Raw genomic sequence first — 20,643 nt, forward strand, 5'->3', positions numbered from 1 at the left:
GGAACACCTTCCCATGTCCTAGTAGGGGACCCCATAATACTTTCTCTGGAAAGATGGTGCAGTCAGGACCACACATGACCCCTTCCCAGGGCAGAACATGCTGAGGGTGAGAGAAGAGGAACAGAGATGCCTTGAAGGCGGGGATATTTCTGGGGGAGTCTGGCTCCTGCCACCCCGCAGCCCTTCCTCCAGCCTCACAGATTGCCCATTCTTCAGATCATTTCCCTCTCTTCAGCCAGGGACAGGCTGGCTTTTTCAACAGGCTCCAGGTTTGAAGGGTGTGTGTAAGTGCATGCACATGTACATGAGAATGTCAGTGTGCACACGCCCATCTGTCCTGGGGAGCAATAATAGTTAATAAATAAGTGAATGGCAAAAATAGCCTCAAAGGAGCTGAGAGGCAGAAGGCCAGAGCGGCTGGGCAGGAGGCCAGCACCCTGAAATGCCAAATGTTAATTTAGCCAAAAAGAAAAACGGTCCACCTCAAGACTGCCTCCAGCCGCCAAGGCCAGGGTCCACTGTGGTTTCTGGCGCTGGCGCAGCCCCTCCCCAGCCAACCTGAGTGTAGCCCAGGCAAGGAGGGGCCCCTCTCCGTGCCATCATATCTGAGCACTGGGAAACAGGGCCTCAGCCTGGTGCACATGAGGTTATGAAGCAGCAAGTAGGCAGGCCACTTTCCAGTAGGCTTCCAACAGACAGCCAGTTGGTCAGGTCTGGGTCCAGCCCCAAAAGTCCAACCAGTCTAAAGAATGTTCTAGAATCATTACCATCATGCACCCCCAGGTTTGGGTCATGCCACATCTAGACACTCACTTGGGATAGGGGATTGGCCTCATGGCCATAGCTGTTGCTTACCCTCAGAGACTGCTTAGCTGTCTCATGTGACTTCCCTGCCTGAGAGATGAGAGGCTTCCTCGTAGCCTCACGGGCTCAGAGATCTCCCGGCGCTGAGCCTCCAGAGGTCCGTGGGAGGTTTTGTTGTCCTCCGCTGCACACAAGGGTGTCTTAACAAGGTTTCAGAATGAAGCAGGAGCAGGAGAAGCAGATGTATTCCACTTGCCCCTCCCCAGCGACCCTAGCCCTCTCAAAACCATCCACAGGTTATTTACCAGCCTCTCCAGATCAGTCCTGGAGGGAATGCTGGTCACAGGGCCAACCTCAGTCACAGCCACCCCCAAATTCAGAGGGGGCCTGGCCCAGACCACTCCCTGGTTCACTCTAGCATAGGGCAACCCTGGCCCCAGCTCACAGGCTGCTCCCACCCCTGCAGGGCCCATGCTGGTTAGCTGGTGGCCAGAATAAGGACAGGGCCAGGGGAAGAGGAGAAACCCATGGGTTGGCCCTTGACCTTCTTCCACTTCAACTTCTTCTTGGAGGTAATACAATTTTCTTCTACCCACACAAATGCACAGGAAGTAAGAGAAACACTCAGTTGTTCCATACTGTGTGGGAATTTCAAAGAACATATTCTCTGCTGCTGAGACAGACCACAGGGATCACTGAGGGCTTGTTCCTTGGTGGTTCCATGCACAGTGCTTTGCTCACACTGACACACAGCATGCTCCACACAGCCCCCTGGGGTGGGATGATGGTTATCACGCATTTTCCAAAGAATATTAAGGCCCAGAAAGGGCAAGGTGCTAGCCAGAAGAGACACCCTCAGGCAGGAAAAACATTCAGCAAAATAACAAAGGAGTGAAATACACACTTGGCCAGACAAATGCTGAGAAAGGCCATGTGTGGAAGTTGGCATCCAGGCTTGTGGGAGTGCTAGAAGCTTCCAGAGGCAGGGTACCAGGATGCCAGGGTCCCACAGAGGGCAGGTGTCCTCGGAGACTGAAGATTTCTGGACACCAGGTGGAGGCTCCTGGATTTCAGAGAAAGGAAGGCTAGGAGGTTGAATCTCTGGATGCCTAACACCTAGATGAAGGTAGAGACCTCAACTGAGGGAAGGAAGCTGAGGTAGGATATAGAAAGTCCCCCCAAAAGCAAGGTGGGGTCCACCCAGGTCCACCTGGAAAGAAGCAATAGCTAGATGCCCAGGAGTTGGGGACAGGTGTCCTAATTGGGAACACGAGGGAGGGATTTGGCCCCATCGATAACCAAGGCAGAAAAAAAGCTAATAGGCAGATGCCCAGGGGCCCCTGCTCCCTGCTCTGTCTGAAGGCTCTGGCCCTCCTGCTCCCCAGGTAGACCTCCCCACCTCCCTACCCATCACCAGCCTCTAGTGCTACCTTTCTGAGCACAAATAGGACCATGTGCACCCACCCTCTTGCACAATCTTTTAAAGACTCCCCACTGCCTCCAAAATCCTCAAACTCCTGGACACAGAAATCTGTCCTCCCAAGCTAGTCCTTCCTACAAGCCAGCCTGGCCTTCCTACCACACTACTCCCTACACCCCCAAGCCCTGGAGCAGTTTCTTACCTCCATGCCTTAGCTCCTGCTATTCCCCATGTGGGAACATCCAAGCTAGCTCAAAGAACACTTCTTTGGGGAAGTCCCCTCTGACCTCTTCCTAAAATCAGACAAGCTACACCAGTCCCTCCTTGGCATAGCCAGCGAGCGTGCTTTGTCTCTGCTGCTAAAACGCACACATCACACCTTCCCCAGAGGTGTGCATGTCCATCTCCACTGAACCTGCAAGGTAACGATGCTTAGAGGGAACAGACCAGACACTGGAGCAGGCTGCCCGGCTCACCGTAGGAGCTTAGGACAAGTTATTTAAACAGCCACGTCTCAACACCCTCATCTGCAAAGCGGGGATGCTAGTACCACACCCACCTCACAGGGCTGGGGAGGATTCAGGGAGTGGACAGCCTCACTCCCTACTGTAGCCGGGCAGCGCTTGACACTCACGAGACACTGTTTCCTGTGAGGGCAGGCGCTGTGGCTTTTTGATCTTGGTTTCCCAGTGTCTAACACACAATAGGTACTTATTAAATAATTTGGTCTAACAAACACTGATTGTCAGTGTCTATACAAAGAAAAAGCCGACATTAAGAAAAATAAAGTCAATTCAGGGATGAGGAATTTTGTTTGAGTACATTCAAGGTTCGTGCAGGTGAGGGGGCATTGTCTAGGAGAATTGATAGACAGGGACCCATGATTGGGGTCAAGGCTGGAAAGAACTGCAGTCTGACTTGAGTGACTCTGTCCTCCAAGGTCTGAAGCTTCTTTGTCCCCATGGCACCCCTGTCCAGGCCTCTGGTGTACAGTCCTTTATTCCCTTTTTTTTTTTTTTTTTTTGGTACTGGGGATTGAACTCAGGGGCACTTGACCACTGAGCCTCATCCCAGCCCTATTTTGTATTTTATTTAGAGACAGAGTCTCACTGAGCTGCTTAGCACCTTGCCATTGCTGACACTGGCTTTGAACTCCTGATTCTCCTGTGTCACCTTCCGAGCTGCTGGGATTACAGGTGTGTGTGCCACCACACCCAGTCAGTCCTTTCTCATTTGACTCCCGTGCACTCTGTATTACATACACTGGCAGGACCTTCAGAGACCATCTGGCCTTTGTTGTACACATGGGAAAACTGCAGAAGAGGTGGATGTCTTGTCTGCGCTGCATGACCTACAGCCATGCACCATAGTATCACAGCCAAAGTCCCACAGTCATCTCGACATCCCTTTGTCTGCCTCCTCTCTCAGGCTGTTGACATGAGTTCTGCTACTAGGCTACTTCCTAGCTCCTGGTCTCTGGATTAGATTGCCTCATCCAGACACCCTCCCCTGCTTCCTCCAAAGCCTCCTCCAGTTCTCTCCCCTGAGAATCCCCAGGCACAGGCTCAGCAGAAATTTCCCTCCTACCTGCAATCTAACCCTCACACCCTGCCTCCCTAAGTTCCTGGTGAGAGCTACACAAACACCTGTCTCTGTGATGGGGTCCAACACTCCCCATCACTCCAGGGAAGATGACCCAGATAGCTTCAAGCCTTTTTTTACCTAGGAAGGACACTGAAAAGACCTCAGGGCACCCGCCTCAAATGGCAAGGGTGGTGCTACTTAAGATGCAGGTTCCTGGGCTCTACTCCAGACTTACTGCATTAAATTCTTTGACAAGAAAACTCATAAATCAAATTTTTAAATAAACCCCCTGGGGAATTCTTGCACACACGTAAGTCTGGGAGCTACTGGGGCACTAAGAGGGTGAGAATTAGAGCCCACCATATCAATTTATAACTGTGCCTTCTGAAGCAAGTCACTTAGCTTCTCTGGGCCTTGATTTCCTTATCTAGAAAATGTTCTTATCTGAAGAAGAAGACAAAAGCAACACCTACTGTCTGGTTTGTTTTGTGCTGCTATATAACAGAACACCACGGACCTGTAATGAACAGAAATTTATTTGAATCGTGGCTCTGGAGGTTGGAAGCAGGAAGGGGCAGGACTCATCCTTTTATCTAGAACCCCCTCTGCAAGAGCAGCATGAATGCAGAGCTTCATGACTTCCTGGCCTCCCACTGCTGCAGGGGGACTGTCTCCAACCCAGGGGTGCACTCTGGGGACATGTTCAAACCACAGCACCTGCTTAATGGGAGACTGTGAGGATTAAACAGGTTTCTCAGTGCCCAACACTGTGCACATGGTAAGTGTGTGACAATGGCAGGACCTGGCAACACTGTCCTATCTTTGGTGGCACATCTCTGAAAGGAGCTTTCCATCACACTGACTGTTCTCCCAAGGGGAGAACAAAGTCTCCTCTTCCAACTCCATGCCCACGGCCCCAGGGAGCCCATCAGCACAGTGCAAGACTCACGAGTAGAAAGGAAACAGAGGCCATTCTCAAAGACCCCTGGGTGCACGGCCTGACATATCTCGAAGGCTATTAGGCTACTTCCTAATGCACAGGGAACCCAGAAATAGGACGGGACTCTTCCCCAGTGAATGCCTGCCCTCAGCCTCTCCTCTGAGATCACAATCCCCCATCCTCAGAGCACCAGGTAAAGGAGTTCCCTCACTGCATCTCAGGGGCAATGGCAGCCTCTCTAAGGATTCTTTGCTTGAGGGACCTGGGGCATGGGAATTCATATAAACACAGAGGCCACCGCATTACTGAGGGCAGAGGGAGACACCTTCCTCCACAACAGCCTGATGGTGTTCCTGAGAAGGGCGGGAGAGCAAGCCGCAGAATGTGAGCCACACAGGTGCCATCTGGTGACACATCCCCATGTGGCCAGCTTCTAGTTCTGGAAAATGCTTCTGCACTCTGTCAGGGGAACAGGATGCCCCACACCCAGCCCACACCCAGCTGCGACTGTTCCTCAGAGCTCCCCTGCCCCAGCCACTGCCTGAGGTGGGGTACGTGAATCCAACAGGAGCCTCAGAGGTGGCAGCACAGCCTAGGGGGTGAGCAAACGTCCCACGTGTCACTTGAGGCCCTGCCTCTAGACCAAGCCTATGGGCAGATACCTCCTTTTTTCTACCCTGTCAGCACACTGCAGTGGTTGTCCATAGCATACATGCAGAGACCCTCTTCCCACTCCAGGGGACTCGTGGTAGGATGCTCTGAGTCTTTAGTTCCCTTAAGAGAAATCAGGTCTGTTCTTTAAGTCCCAGGTAGGGGGTAACTCTCCTTGAACTTCAAGAAGATACAGAGCTAAAGCAAAGAGCAAGGCAGATGTGGTGGCACACGCTTATAATCCCAGTGACTGGGGAGGCTGGGGCAGGAGGATTACAAGTTCAAGGCCAGCCTGGGCTCCTTAGCAAAACCCTGTTTCAATAAAATAAAAAGGGCTGGGGATGTAGCTCCGTGGTAGAGCATTCCTGGGTTCAATTCCCAAGGGGAGTGGGGAAGCAAAGAGCAAAAGACCAAGGGAGCCACCAGTGGTGGCACATGCCTGTAGTCCCAGCTACTCAAGAGGCTGAGGCAGGAAAATTACTTGAGCCCAGGAGTTCAAGGCCATCCTGGGAAATATAGTGAGACCCCACCTCAAAAAAACAAAATGGACGGTGGAAACCCAGCCTGATATCAGGCTCGCAGACATGGCCCCAGCAGGGAGAGGCCATCGCATCCTTGGGTCCTCTCATGGGGCTGCCCCAACACCCCACAAACTCACACAGCTCCTCAGACACGCCCAGAAAGAAGCATAAATGACACCATCTCAGAGCAGCTACAATCCCAATGGGCTTGCCTGCAGTGAAATCACTCAGAGGCCTGCAAGGAAGAAGAGGAAGTCACTAAGGGCAGATGAGGAAGGAATGGGGCAGCAACACCCCACTCGGGAAGATCTGAGAGGGTGACTAACTGGCTTTTCTAGGGCATTGTCACCAATGCTGGAGAAATATTCCACTTTAAAAATAAATGTAAAGTGAATTTCAAAATTAACCCTCTCCAAATAACCCTTTTCCAAAAAGTCCATACCACAGTCTACCTGTGGTCCTCTTGAAGGACTGACCCTGAGGACACCTCCCTGACCTGGACAGGGATGCTTCCCAGGCCCCCGCCCACATGGCAGGAGAATGCCAATCTTCTCAGTTCCCAGACAGGCAGTTTTCCCCCTTTATCCTCCCAGAGAATGGCGGCTGCAACAGAGGGTCCCTGCCCTTGTTGCCCTGATCCAAAGAGTCAGAAAAGCACTCACCCCAGAGTGGACAGGAAGGGTGCATGCCCATCTATTTATCACCCTGTACATATGTGGCATGGTGCTGGCAGCAAAGGTATACAGGGAGGCACCAATTATGCCATTCCTTGCCTCTCACAGAGCTTCAGAGTTACGAAAAAGTAAAAGTGTTGGACTAATATCAGTATCTACCTCTATGTGACCCTAAGCGAAGTCATTCAAGTGTCCACCAGATATTTACTGAGCATCTACTACAGACACTTCTGGGCCACACTCTGATGAGACAGACTCACAAAGACTAATGAACACAGCCAAGGGTGGTGAGGCCACAGGTGTTTGCGGACTTCTTCCTACTCAAAAGTGAAATGTTGGACACAAAAGGGAGGCGGGAGGAGCTCATACCCACCAACAGGTGTTCGCGTGTAGCTAAGGGCCTTGAGGAATGCCAACAGAGGTCTGCCGCTCCACTGAGGTCCATCTAGCATTCCCGGGCAGCTGTCATTTTCTAAAATATTCTCGCAATTATTATAGCACTGCATTAAAGCCATTTATTGAGCCACATTTGGGGTTAATTGCTGGTGATAAGAGCAACATAAATATACCAAACCACAGCTTCGCCTGACAAGATTTTATACACCAACCACCAACCAAGTCTTCTTCCTGAATTACACGCCTGCAATCATTTTTAGTGGCCATCACTCTTTACTGAATCACCACAATAAACCCTTTAGATATAAACAACTTGCTTTTCAATAGAGCCATAAATCAGACTCAGTGTCACCCACATGACCCCTCTGCTGACGAGAGGAGGCTCAGGACGCAAGTCCTCAATCTTGGAGCATGTGAGAATCCCCAGGAGCACCGCAAAGTGCTGAGGCGGGGCTGGGGGTGTGGCTCGGTGGCAGAGTGGATGCTCAGCAGGTGAGGCCCACCGCCCAACCCCAGCGCAGGAAAATAAGTAGGTAAACAAACAAACAAACAAAAACTAAAAAAGGAAAAAGAAACACCAATGCCCAGGCCACCTCAGCTGGCCAGTGGGATCAGGTGGAAACTTCTAGAGATGCCGACCTCTCTGGCACTTAAGCTCCAGCAGGCTCCTTGAGGTGGAGAACGGAGGAGTGTTGTAATGTGTGGCAATAAATTCAGGGAGTCTGTAACACACTGGGAACTGTTGTTCACAGGAATGCTTTAAAAGGAATGAACCCGTCTGGAATCCATGTAGTGATCCTTGCCATATTGGTGGTCCTGACAGTGTCTAGGAACTTGCTTCCTGGCCAGTCTTCATGGTCCTCCCCAGCTTCCAGCCGCAAAGAGGGAAGTGGAGATGAGGCAGAGGACAGGAAAAGAAACCAGAAGAAAGATGGGAAGGGAGAAGCCAAAGCGGGCAGCACGGCCCTTCCTGACAGCACCAGATGGGACGGTGGGGGTACCCCAAGGAGAGGGTAATAATGAAAACCAGCGTTCTCCAAGATCAGGAAGGAAGGTGGTGCTCTGGTAGCAACATGGCAGTCCATGAGGGAACCCTCTCTGCCAAAGTCAGAACTTGTGGTGGAACCTGAGAATGGGAACTTTCTGCCTTTGTCCCCCAGTGCTGGGCAATAAAGGGTCTGAAAGTCAAAGACATTCGAGAACATCTGGGAATTAAAACAGACAAGGGCCCTGCCTGCAGAGGGCCAACAGTCAAGTGGAAGGACAGATAAAATGACACCTGGGGGTGTAGTTCAGTGGTATGTGCTCAGTATGCCAGAGGCCCTGGGTTCCATACTCAAAACAAAACAAATGACAAACAAACCCAAGAGCTACACAGTCAAAGAAGGGGATGTTGCTAATTTAGTTTTGCAGGTCAGATGTTGCAAAGGCAGGCCAATGGTTCCCCCAGGACTTGGGGTTCACTCTGGCCCCTCTGCCTCTGCAGCCTCCTGGCAGAGATTTCAGAGCCAAAGTGCTTCCCAGCTGGCATGATGGATCCTTTCCACGCAACGTGGTGAAATGCTTACCAGAAAAAAAACTTGGCCAAAGTCAGACTGGGGAGTAGGGCATGTTGAGTGAACAACCTTCCCAACCCCAAAGATGTGGAATAATATCTCAAAAATCCACTTAGCAACAGTGTTTCATTTTTCTTCCATTTTTCCTCCTTCTTGAGAAGACCAACAGGGTAGAAGTGGATTTGAAGCCCAACTAAAGGATGTGGGGATATTTTTAGGGTATTGATGGTTCTGGGGAGCTGGGATTTAAGAAACCCTAGAAACGCTCTAGTAAGCACTAAACTGCATGTCTGCTGAATGCTGCTCTTCAGAGATCCCGGGCTGCCCCTCAGGGCTGTAGTGAGAGGCAGTCCTGATGAGCATCCTGCCAGCCTCCTCCCCTCCCTCCCTTGTCCCACTTCTGCCACGAGAAGATGAGCTATGAGGCAACCTCAGCTCAGAGCAGCCACCCTGGAGTCACTTGTGACCCCTCTTCTGAGTCTCAGTTCATACTCATCATCCATAAAATCTCTCAGGAGCTCTTCACAGGTGATCACCTGATCCCAGGGGCCCCTGAATGCTTCAGCACAGCCTGGCCACAGGCTCAGGCCCATCTGTGCCAGGCACCATCGGGGACGGGAGCTACAAACACAAGCCAGGCGTTCCAAAACCAAGCTGGGACAACTGCCCAGGAGCAGGTGTGCCATCCACAGCATGCAAAGGCACTCCATACTAGCCCAGCACTAGGTCTACCTACAAAGGAGCACTGGGTTTGGGGTCGGAGATCTGGATGCGTGCAGCAGCTCCTAAGCCAACCAACAGTGTGGCCTGAATGAGGTCACCTAACTTCTCTGAACCTCTATTTCCAAAGCACCCTCAGTCACACAGGGCTGTAGCTCACCTCCCACCCACAGAGGACCCTCACACACACTAACCTGGGCTGCTGCAATGTAACACGGGTCCTGCCAGACAGGAAGCTAGTGTCACCATGTACAGCGGAGAAAACTGACTGAAAAGAGGTTGAGGCAACTCAGCCAGGATGCCCACACAACCAGGGTTGGGTCCTGGGCCTCCAGTTTGTCCCATCTGAACCCATCTCCTCAGAGCTGTCACAAGAAGCAAGCAACATCACACAGGGAAAAGTCCTCTGTCATCTATCAAATGCTAACTAAGAGGTATGGAATCATTGGCCTAGGACTCGAGCCACTAAGCCCAGGTCTCTTGGGGACACCTAGGGATACCCAGCCTCATCCCTAGAGAGTTTAATATAAGTGGTCTGGGGTTGACTTTGGCAGAGGTACTTTTTCAAAGCTCCCCAGAGGATCCAAGGGTGAATCTGGGATAGAATTATGCCTATCCTAGCCTTCCCCCTCCCTAGCCCCTCCACTGCCCATATGGTCACACAGAGGTAAACGATCATGCAGGACAACACAGGGACCCTCAAAAGGACCCTGGCCTAGGTCTATTAGTGTGAGGGAAATCCCCCCAACCCCACAAGGGCCCTGTCTCATTCCTATGGGTACATGTCTCTAGCAATACCACACACAGTGCTCAGCAATAGAGCGGTGAGATGAGCCAGTTCAGACGTCTGTGCATGGTAGTCTGGGCAAGGTAGGTCCTTCAGAGTTAAGTCAGCTGAGTGTCAAACTAGAGAAACACCAAGGAGGAGGCACTGCCTTAGCAGACAAGGTCCCTGCAGACTCCAGGAGAAGACTCAGTAATTACCAAGTCCTCCACTGATTGAACGATGTCACAGCCTGGCCAAGAAGCTGGCAGGCCCTTAAGTCAGCATGCAATTTCTTTCAGACCTGCATTACAGCAAAAATGCCCCAAGTCAAGGGTCTTCTTTTCTCATTCTAAGTAAATCCTTTTTTTTTTAGGTCACAAGGTCTACTGTCTCCTATAAGAACAGCTTAGAAATTTGAAGACAGAGCAGAGTGCTAACAAGAAAGGGCAGAGAAAGTCACATAAATTTCTTAAACATTAACAATTAAAAAAAAAAAAACCACATATTTTCTTAAAAATTTGTTTTTAAATTTTCACATCACCCATCTAGTCCAGAAACCAATATATTAGTGACAACAAATGTTATCAAATAAGACAGAGAGGCCCAGGCTTCTACATCCACCGAGTTCTATATCTGATATTCTTCTGTCCCCAGCAAAACACCTCCTCCTCCCTAGCATTCAAGTCCAACCTGCATTAGGATCTGCTTCTTCACTCTCTGAATTTCCCTGAAAAGGAACCCAGAGACAAGGACTCAAGACATGGTGTTTCTGCTGGGCATGGTGGCACATGCCTGTAATCCCAGCAGCTTGGGAGGCTCAGGCAGGAGGATCTCGAGTTCAAAGCTAGTCTCAGCAACAGCAAGGCACTAAGCAACTCAGTGAGACCCTGTCTCAAATAAAATACAAAATAGGACTGGGGGATGTGACTCAGTGGTTGAGTGCCTTGAGTTCAATTCCCAAAAAAAAAAAAAAAAAAAAAAAGAAAAGAAAAGAAAAGAAAGAAAGAAAGAAATGGTTTTTCTGGCTGGACTCTGTGGCACACTCCTGTAATCCCAGCAGCTCAGGAGGCTGAGGAAGGAGAATCGAAAGTTTAAAGCCAACATCAGCAACTTGCAGAGGTCCTAAGCAACTTACTGTGTCAAAATATAAAAAGGGCTAGGAAAGTAGATCAGTGGTAAAGCACCCCTGGGTTCAATCCCCAATACCAAAAAACAAAAAGAAATGGTTTTTCTAGGAGGTAACCCAGGAAGTACTAGAAGGGAAGAAAGCTTGGAGGAAGAGAAGGAAGAGCAGGTGTGTGTTATCAAGACTGTGTCCCTGTGAGCAACCACAGCTTAATCCTCACAAAGTACCTTGGAAGACAGTGTAGAACACAAGCACCCCTTCTGACCTGCCTACCAGCAGGCCTCAAGGCCTGAGCCAGGGAAAGCCCTCAGGTGCTAAGTGCTGGAAGTCTGCCAGGCAGGAACCAAAGGCAGATGCCCAGGGGATGCAGGTGGGGCACTGACCCATCTCTTATAAGGCTTGCTGTGTGACCATGGAGAGTTACTTACCTTCTCTTATCCTGGTTTCTGCAGTGGTATAAATGGAATAAATCCCTTCTTCACTGTTGACAGTAAGATTAAGGAAAGGTCTTGCACATAAAGGAATATTAGCCCTGCACCAGCTGTGTAGTAAAGCCTCATTGTTTATCATCAATATTCTTTTTTTAAAAGAAAATATAGTTGTAGATAGACACAATACCTTTATTTTATGTGGTACTGAGGATAGAACCCAGCACTTCACGTACACAAGGCAAGTGTGCCACCACTGATCCACAGCCCCAACCCCCATCGATTTTCCTCCTTTTGGAGAATAGGGGTGGGAAAAAAAAGAAATAAAAATCTGGGGAGAAGGATGATCTGCAATGTCTCATCATTATTTTCCTATGCGCAGTAACACACTCAATTCCTGAAGCAAAAGTTCTAGAAAGACATTCAGTGGAGCCCACAGCCCCTGACACGATCATTATACAGAAGACCAACCTGATCCACTGTCTACTACCAGCAGAAAACCCCTAAAAGAAACTGAATATCCAGCTTCAGCATCTCCTGGTCCCTTCCAGCCCCATCATTTTATTTTGTAAAGAACTGCTGACCCAGATGGAGAATGAGCCTTGCAAACAGGCAGCCAGCCAGTGCAGCCTGGCCAGTCTCCCTCCCAACGGAGGAAGGCTGTCGAACAGCCTCCTCTAGGTGCCTCTGTAGGTCCACCCCAGAGGAAGGGGGCCTCCGCCCCGTGACTGAGTGCTAAAGTGGGTTCTAACAGACACTAATGACTCTGGGTATGAAGAAAGGGTCTTCATTCAAATATGTTTGATAAAAACTTCATGCACTAGCCCCCTCTTGACAATTTTGTGCACATTAACATGTCAGAAGCTTTAGAGTCTAAGACTTCTGTTTGAACCCAGCACAGCTATCTCCCTTAGTATTCTGGGGGACTGGTTCCAGGAACCCTTCAGATACCAAAATCTGCAGGTTTTAAATCTCTTACATTAAATAGTGCAATCTTTGCATATAACCTACACACATCTTCTGTGTATGAAATCATCTCTAGGTTACTTATATTATCTGATACAATGTAATGCTATGTAAATAGTTGTTATACTATTGTATATTTGGTAGGGAATAATGTGAAACATCAATTAACACCCTTCCCAGGGACACACTTAATGGGAGACTCTGGCCCTAAGGCAGTCCTGGGAGAGCTGGGACCCAATCTGAACCATTTTTGCAGCCCCCTGATCTAGTACAATGCCTGGTACACAGTGGGCACCAACATAATCGATTGTTATCTGAATGAATGGAGAGAAAGCTGCAAGAATGCCTTAATGATGGTTTTAAATCTGTGAAGTGATATAGTATCGGCAGTGCCAGGCAACAGCTCTGTTTCTAAGGCACACATTTTAAATTGCAGCGGGAGGGATTCTGGAAGCCCTGCTCAGAGTTTAGGATTACAATCCACCAAAATAGGCTTCCAAGCCGAGCTACATTGCTTCCTTCTGTGGAGGTGTTGGTCTAGCACTTCAGCACAGCCCAGAGTCTGTGTGCAGGCGTCCGCCCACCCCACCACTCATTCATTCACTTGTTCGTTCATTCAACCCTCATTGAGCACCTACTATGTGCTAAGCACTGATGAACGTGAAGCACTGGAGCCCTTCCAAAAGCAGGTAGAAGTGGTAAGCTCTGTGATTAGGCCCAGGAGCCCCTGAGGGGAAGGAGAGGGACTCTGAAAGTGTGAGGTCAGGAGGCCTCAAGATGTAGTGGGGGGGGGTAACACAATTTCATGCTGACACATGAGGCTGGCCTCAAGAATAAAGCCTCCACTGTCTCCTTGTGTTTTGTTTGTCTACCCCGCTTCTTGTGACTACATCCCATTGTTCCCAGAGGCATCCCTGCCCCCACTTGCAAGTCCTTGTCCTCCTCATAAATCTCCACTATCCTTTCCCTTTCCTTCAGGCCTCCTTCTCCTTCTCCAAACACCTCCCAACTCCCTAATTCCTCCCTCTCTCCTGCCTCGCTCTTCCACTCCCAGCCTCCTTATTCTCCACATTCTAGACCATCCATTCCTGGCATTTCCTCAGCGGTTTTCATATCCAGTTACCAGACACAAATGAATGAGTAAAGCAGGAGTCAAATCTAGGTCCACCAATCACCACCCCATAATGGTGAACCACAGATTGCTTAGCCTCCAACAGGAAGCAGGGGATTGGGATGGCAGGGAGGGATGAAAGATCAAGAGTCCCAGTTCATTTCACACCTTCACCATCACCAGACCACCTTCCAGCTCTGCATCCTTGTATCAGTACACACTGGCCCCACTTGGATGGTGCCCTGTAAACAGATGCAGTGAACAGATGCAGTGGGTTTGCTTCTTTAAACAGAGGCTAAGTGCTATGGTTTGAATATGATTTGTGTTTTCCAAGGGTCCATTGTGATTCAAGGCTTGGTCCCCAGGCTGGCACTGCTAGGAGGTAACGGAACCTTTGGGAGTGAAGCCTACCTAGGGGACGTCCTCAGGTCATTGTGGGTATGAGGTATTTCTTATGAACTCTTACTAGTTCCTTTTTTTTTGGTACCAGGGATTGAACCCAGGGGTGCTTTACCACTAGTCATATCCCCAGCCCATTTTTTTTTTCTTTATTTTGAGGCAGGGTCTCACTGCATTGCTGAGACTGATTTTGAACTTGCATATCTCCTGCTCAGCCTCCCAAGCCACTGGGATTACAGCATCTTGCTACTTCTCATGTGACTCCTTGGTAGTTTTTACAAGAGGGTACTCTAAGAGCCTGCATTTGGCCCCACCCAGGTCTCTCTGCTCCTGGTTCAAGATGGAACACTCGCTCCCAAAAAGGCTCCTGTCTTTGTTATTCGCCATGAGGTGACCTAATGCTCCCAAGAACTGAGCCAAGGTAGGTGCCATGCCCTCGAACCCCTAGAACTGCAAGCTAAATAAACCTTTTTCCTTTATAAAGTTAGCTGCCTCAGGTATTTTTGTAGTGATGAAAAGCTGACGGCTATACCAAGAAGGGCATGACAAGAGGACACCACAGAGGACTAGGAGGTAGCCATTCTGCTGTCAGTCACTGAACCACTGAATCCTAGGGCTGGGTGTAGCTTGAATGGTCATCTTAACCAATGACCCCAAATTGTAAGAGTTGGTCATCAAAGACCACGTAGGGAGCTAGGTGTGGTGGCACATACTGGTAATCCCAGCTACTCCAAAGGTTGAGGATCCCAAATTCAAGCCCAGCCTCAACAACTTGGCAAGGTCCTGTCTTAAAATAAAAATAGAAAGGGCTGGGAATGTAGCTCAGTGGTAGAGAGCCCCTAGGTTCAATCCCCAGTGCCATTAATGATGATGATAATGATAAAGATCACCTACGAAGCTTTGAAAACTAGATCCAAGCTGTTTAAAAAATAGATCCAGGGGCTGGGGTTGTGGCCCAGTGGTAGAGCACTTGCCTAGCACATGTGAGGCACTGAGTTCAATTCTCAGCTCCACATATAAATAAATAAAAAATAAAGGTCTCTCAACATCTTTAAAAAATATTTTTAAAAAATAGATCCAGGCTGGGTTCAGGGTAGCTCAGTGGTAGAGCCAGTGCCTAGCAAGCTCAAGGACCTATGTGGACCCTCAGCACCATTAAAGAGAGAGAGAGAGAGAGAGAGAGAGAGAGAGAGAGAGAGAGAGAGAGAGAGAGAGAGAGGGGGTGGGAGGGAAAGGAGAGAGAAGTAAGAATCTATTTCTGGGACCACCCCAGATCTAAAGCTGCACTTTCCAGTAAGTCCTGGTAGTCTGCATTTTTCAAAAATTTCCAAGATAATTACAATGAACCAAGGTTGGGAATCAATGATACAGTGACCCATCCAAACTTCCTTTCCACCAAGCAGGCAATTTCCTTGATAAAAAGCTTGGCAGACAACTTTCTGGTCTTCACTTGAATACCTCCACTGACAGAGCTGAATACCCCAAGAGGCATTTGGTTTGGGTGCTACAGCAATGGCTGGAAGGTATCTACTACCTGGAGCTGAACTTTTCTACTATTTTCACTTCTTTACCCTAAACCTGTCTTTGGAAGCAACCAAAAATAATTTACCCCCTTCTCTAATGTCTCACAATAGGGGCCCTAGCAATAACACCTTGCCCAGCTCATTAGGGTTTCTTACCTGCTGTGGTTTATTCTTTTCCCAGCCAAATACCCATCACTCTCAAATGTTCTCTCAGAAGTCAAAGTTTCCAGTCCTCTTACTAAACTGGTCCCCTTCATCTAAATTCTAGAATCAAATTTCGTATTTCAGACTAGGAGAACTCAATTTTCCTGTGAATTGGATATGCATATAAACTGAACCAAGATCCTATCAGCCATCTCAAAAACACAAGCTCACCTTAAGATCACTCACTGTCTGTTAACTAAAAACCCCCAGATTTCTTCACAATGGCTGCAGAGAGATCTTACCCGTTCTACATTTGGACATTGCCTTAAAAAAAAAAAAAAAAAAAAAAAGAGAAAGAAAGAAACAAACAAACAAACAAATTGGGACTTTTCAATTATCTCCATGAAGTTTTGTGTTCAGGAGAGAAAATCAATGCTGATCCTGCCCTCCACAAGTCAGCTACCCCCATCTGGTAAGCATGGATGAGAAAAGAATATGCTCAAACATCACTTATATAACTGCACCCTAAGGGCTTATGGGAACAGGCACGTTGAAGCCCCCAGAGCAACTTTCCATGCCCAGCCCAGGATGCTCTCCTGGGAAGTAAATGACTACAAGCTGGACCTGCCACAGATGAATAAAGTTAGCTGAAATAAAGAGCAGGCAGTTGTGGACTGGATGTCACCCACCTAAAGGTTGGTACAACCCAGGGAAGTCCCCTCCTCCCATCACCCTGCCCCCTCCCCACTCCACCTCTGCCTGGGACCAAAGTAGTAGCTCCATTCACACCTCCCAGGAGAGTCTCCACTTTGGCAGTTCCTGGCATGAGCCCTGGCCACAGCCCTGTTCTGCTGCCAGCTACACCCTCTGACACAGGAACTTATGGCCAGGACTGTCTGTCCATATAGGAGAGCTTCTGTCCAAGGCTTGTACACTGAGTTTTAAAATTCTCCTGCAAGGTCAAACAGGTTTCCATGATGGGGCTGAACAATTGCCTGTATCCTCTTCAGAGACAAATGTGAGCTCTCTGTTTTGTGTTCTGCAGCACAGAGACTTCATGCCCTTACTTGCAAATCACAACTTAAATTGAATTATTAACAGTGAACTTTCCTGCAAATTCAGCATCAGGCATTTTGCTCCATGGCTGAGTCTTCACCATTCCTAAAGTCCTCCCCACATTGATCAAGGTACCCCTGAGGTCTAGCAGGCAATTCCCTATCCAGAAACCCTGCTCTAACTCTTACCAGAAGTCACTTCTGTTCTCTCCATACATCCCCTCATAGCTGCCTAGAGAAGTAGGCAACATGATCGAAGACAATTAGCAAACATAACTGCTAAATACTATTAGCAAGATAAGCAGACCCCTTCTCCACTCCGGATTCAAAGTCAACTGACCTCCCACTGCAATACACACACACACACACACACACACACACACACACACACACACACACAGCCTGCTGGTGCTATTGGAATTCACTTTCGGCCAGATTTCTCCTGCACAGGTGACAGGGGAGGTAATTGGTGGCAGACAATGCACTGGTAGAAGTGTCCTCCATACCATCTAGCAGTGTATATGGGGCAGTCACAGTGACCCACCAGACAGGCCACTGGGTCAAGTTACAGAGCAAGGAGGGGGCTCTTCAGTAGGGTTTACCAGGCTGTTGAGCCACTGCACAATAGGAAAGGTTCCTTAAGGGAAGGGTGGACTCCACAGAGTGAAGAGTTTTGACCACTCAAGTCCAGCCTCCAATATCACTATGGAAAAGGGAGGGAGTGCATATATCCCTGAGGAGTCAGAGGTCAAGGTCAGAAGAATGAGCAAGGCCCAGAATCAGAAAGACAAATGGCCATAGGAAGTCAGCTCCCAGTCAAGAACAAACAGGACAAAGCTAGGAGGATCTCCTTTCAAAGTGAACATAAAGGCTTCTCAGGCCACCCCCATCACCAGGGACAGCATGCCTGACTGACAGACAGACATGGGCAGGCACATGCGCTTGCTCACACGTGCACATGCCCTAGGGCAGCCAGAGCTGTGGATTCCTGGTCCATGTCCCCACCCCCACCCATCCTTGCCTCCGCACAACAGACACTCACACGTGCTCAGTCACAGAACATCACCCACACAATGCCTGTGCCATTCTGATCGCTGGAACAACTGGTGACAGTTGTGAGTTCAAACAGGCACAAAGGAAGAAATGCAGGAAATCACTGTGCTTCTCCCAAAGGGGCAGGAGGCAGGGAATAAGGAGCAAAAGGAGGACAGGGTTGGGTGGGGATGGGACATCCCACACTAGACTCTCCTAGCTACCCACATGGGGTCAGAATCTTCTCAGAAACCACATCAGACAGGTTCAAAGTGGCTGTGAAATAGTAATACCCCACATTTGAGCAGGACTCTCCATCCATTATGACCTACTAGGGTAATACTGGGTAGAGGAGGTGATCCTTTCCATGGCTCAAAAGACCACCCTGCCCCCACAGGGCCCAAAGATGCTGTCTCCAAAATAATCTTTGACATCCGAGCATGGGTAATAGTTGTGGAGTGTGCTTGTTTGTGTGTGAGTGAGCACAGAGGCTTTATGTAGCAGAGTGGGATACAGTCAAACAAAAATGAGGTTGCCATGGCAACAGGCTCCAGCATCACTGCAGCCTATTAACACAAGTGAGGAATGTGTTTGGCAGATGCTCGAGTGTTATTTATGGTATGGGTGTAGCAGAGGGACTTCTAACAGGCAAAAGAGGAGGAAAAAACAACCCCATGACGCTCCTACTGTACCCCCACGTGGAGATGAGGAGATGAGGAGACGACAGCAAGACGAGCACGGAAGAGGCCGAGGCCACAAACAAACCAACCAACGGGAGTAAGAGGGGGGAGCAGAACAAGTAGGAAGGGCAAGGAAAGGGGAAGTGGGCTGGGAGCAACAGGGGGCCAAAGGGGGAAGACAGAGAAAGGAAGAGAGGCAAGGCAGAGGCAGGAAGAGGGAAAGGGCAGAAGAGGAGGGTGACAGATCCCAGGAGAAGGCAAGAGCTAGAGATGCAGAAAAGGGGAAGGAAGGAACACCGTCCCACAGAGGGGCTGCCCCAACTTGCCTCTTGTTTGTCTCTTGAATAAAAACCAACTGGTTAAGAAACCAAATGCTTCTTCTCCTAACCAGAGCCCAAACGTAAGAAGGGCTGGGGAAGAAAAACAAAGTGCACAGATCAGATATTAGGCTCAGGATGGTGGGAGGCAGGAGGCCAGCCTTGCAAGAGAAGTTAAGAAATACCCACACACTTCGATGAGGACCTATTGTGTGCCCAAGGTATTGTGGAGAGGAATCTTCACTGTCATTCACTGATCATTCACTGTCACCCTTCTCCCTGGACACGTGTCTTCATTTAAAAAAAAAAAAAAAAAGGTATCTAACTAAGCCACCTCAAGAATACCTGCCACTCTGGGATACTATGAGGTAGTGGTCAATGCTAGACTAATACTTCACTAATAGTCCCCCATCACCAGCACACTTTGCTCAAGAAAGACAAATTTTATAGCAGGCATAATCAGAAGGTAAATCAAGTACAAACAAAAAAAAGATAGTTTTCTCTGAAGCCAAATAGAAAGAATGTTTACATTCCCTTGTCTTGGACCATTTAAAACAAGCTCTGCTGTACTCAACACAGATCATCAAAAGTTAAGGGTAAATCCATCCAAAATCCTACAGCCAAGGAAAAGTCTACAGACCACAATGGATAGAGAAGCATGGAGTGGGGGCTGGTAGGGGCGGGAATGGAAGGGAGAATATTGCCTGAGAAACCAGAAGGCAAGTCAGACCCTGTGGCAATGGCATTTCATGCCAAGACAGAGTTGCAGTGCCCAGGTTCAGCTCCCTCATCTGGGATCTGACCCCATTCTCCTGAAATCCTATGTCCAAGACTGCCTATGTCTGTAATCAGACCCTATATCCCAAACTTGGTTCAGAAATACCCACAGTCAACCTGGAAATCTCCACTGCTCCATATGGATGACATACCCTTCCCTCTTCAAAAACGCTATACCCACCCAAGGCAAGAACAGAGATACGACCCTCATCTGAGGGCACAGGTCTTTGGGACAAAAGAGTTGGAGTCTTTATAAGCACTAACAATAGTAGAAACATGTTCAAACCACCATCTCTCAAAAGATGTCCCTCTCAAGTTCAAAGCCAATCTCTAAAGGGATTTTTTCCTTCTGATCCTAGATCAGAAAAAAATTTAACTTAACATCAACAACTCCACCTACTCTACTCATTGGACCTCAACCAAATTGGAGTGGCTATTAAATTATTACTAAATAGTTCACTCCGGACTAGGCAAGGGAGAGTGGAGGAAGAAAACATATACTTCAGTATCTCTGCATTCAAGAAGGTTACACTGGATAGGCAGCAAAACCAATGGACACTGGAGAACAAATAAGTGCTCCTGTGTATGGCTGACTCTCCATGCAGAACAGGGAGAGCCCCGTGTGGCTGGAACCAAAGGAGAAGGTACCTTTCAGGAGACAAGGCTTGGTGCAGAGGCTGGTGGGAGTCAAAGGGGCATAGTCAACCCTCTCATTTTCTAGAAAGGGAACCTGGGACCAGAGAGACTGCTTGGCCTGTCACAGAGCATCCTACAGGTTCAGCATTCCAGGAAATTGGGATACAGGGAAGCATCCCAAGAAAGACACAACAGCCAACAGGATCAAAATCTGAGGAAGGTAGTAAAAGCAGGAAGAAGGAAGAAGTCAATGACAAAAGATCACTGTTAAGAGGCTCTATGAGGGCTGGGAATGTACCTCAGTGGTAGAGCACTTGCCTCGCATATGGAAGGCCCTGGGTTCAATCCCTAGCACAGAGGAGGTGGGGGAAGAGAGGCTCTGTGAGAGGAGGCTGATACCAAGAGATGGAGGGAGTG

General features: G+C 48.9%; 1 protein-coding gene across 1 annotated transcript in view; it reads right to left on the bottom strand.

The window, feature by feature from the left end:
* ADCY5 (adenylate cyclase 5) overlaps positions 1-20,643 on the bottom strand; it is a 149,637-nt gene that overhangs the window by 126,064 nt on the left and 2,930 nt on the right. The gene's annotated exons all lie outside the window — the stretch shown is intronic.

This window comes from Sciurus vulgaris (assembly GCF_902686455.1).
Source record: "Sciurus vulgaris genome assembly, chromosome: 10".
Lineage (NCBI taxonomy): Eukaryota > Metazoa > Chordata > Mammalia > Rodentia > Sciuridae > Sciurus > Sciurus vulgaris.